The sequence below is a fragment of the Pundamilia nyererei genome, unplaced genomic scaffold (genome assembly GCF_000239375.1).
Source record: "Pundamilia nyererei isolate P.nyererei 1_Seehausen unplaced genomic scaffold, PunNye1.0 scaffold04284, whole genome shotgun sequence".
Taxonomy (NCBI): domain Eukaryota; kingdom Metazoa; phylum Chordata; class Actinopteri; order Cichliformes; family Cichlidae; genus Pundamilia; species Pundamilia nyererei.
In genome coordinates, this window is record NW_005191685.1 from 483 (window position 1) to 1,917 (window position 1,435).

A 1,435-nucleotide genomic window follows, 5' to 3' on the forward strand; every position below is an offset into this window, starting at 1 on the left:
CTGACATGTTATTTTTTATACACTAAATTTCACAAGGTTAAATAATTTCCTTTAAAATTATTTCATGCAAACTGCCGATATGTGTTTATTCCCGGCTAAAGATTTTGTCCTAATTCTCTCCACATAAGCACTCAGGATAACAAATACATATTTCTTTGATGCTGTAATTAATGCAAAGCCAGCGTTCTCCTTAATCTTCATCTTTTTTCGACTGCTTCCTTTAGGGGGTGATGACAGGGGCCGTATTGCTAGCATCCTCCTTTTACAACATCCATGTATCTTCTCTGTGGTCATTCTTATTGACAGCTCCATCTTCAACATCCTTTGTCCACTTTAACCACTGTTGCTTCTCTGCACATGTCCAAACCATCTCAGCCTCACCTCTCTAACTTTGTCTCTAAACCACTCGACCTGAGTTGTCATGCCTATCTGCCTGCACTCTTTTCTTCATCTCTCTTACGCGCTGTCTTTGGAAGGTTGACCTGCACTTTACAACGTCATCCTGTCCAGTATTTTTAAAGACAGGAATGTGCAATGAATATACGGTTCAGTCAAATATGTTATTGTTTGCCTTGCTTATAAGTCATATGTTTACCTTTGAGGTTGGTGTGTTTTAAATCTGCGATTCTGTGCTCGAAGAACAAGCCAGTGAATCGTGTTCTTTGTACAAATACAGTGAGAACATTAACATCTAAAATCTAGCTCAATAAAATTCTCAACCACATTTACACCACATCTCTAACGTGTTTCCTTTTCTCACTATTCAGAGGATCCTCAACAAGCTGTGGTGAGGAAAGGGTCAAAGGTCACCTCAGAGAGAGTGGTCCTGGTGGTTCTCGGTGTTCTCCTGTCAGCTGCTCTCATTGCTCTGTGTTTTACCAGTGAGTTAACATTAGAATTTAATAAGACTTAAAGTAAAATCAATTATTTTAAGTAATGTTAAGAAGAATAATGCTTCTGTTTAATGTTTCCCCAAAATACTGTCTTTTACATTTTCAGAGCTATAAGAATGTTTTCAGTGTAAAGAAAAATGTTTACTGACTGATTTATTTGTTTGTGTACTTGTTTGATCTTTTTTAAATCAGCATTTGAAATAATTAAAACTAACAAAAAGGTCAAATATCTGGAAGATGACAAAATGAAGTGTGATAATAATCTCACAGGTAAGAATATTTAAGATACACTTTGATATTTGGTCAGACATTCCTGATGAATGACTGATGACTGTTTTATTCTTTATTCTAACAGAGACTCTCTCTAAGATAAAATCATGCAGCACGGTGCAGCCGACCTGTCCAGCACCTAAAGTAATAGGTAAGTTATGGATTTTGTCTCTGAGACACAAACTTCAAGCTAAGCTCACACAAACATGAACAGTGATTTCTTCCACCTGACTGAAGTCGTTGCTGTAATCTCTTCAAAGATGATCCTTGTT

The 1,435-nt window shown here is 36.7% G+C and overlaps 1 long non-coding RNA gene across 1 annotated transcript; it reads left to right on the forward strand.

Moving 5' to 3' along the window:
• The first annotated feature begins 357 nt into the window (after positions 1–357).
• LOC102213000 (uncharacterized) lies at positions 358–1,435 on the forward strand. The gene is made up of 4 exons (XR_312628.2): positions 358–881; positions 1,086–1,163; positions 1,249–1,314; positions 1,424–1,435. It is a non-coding gene; the product is annotated as an uncharacterized LOC102213000 (long non-coding RNA).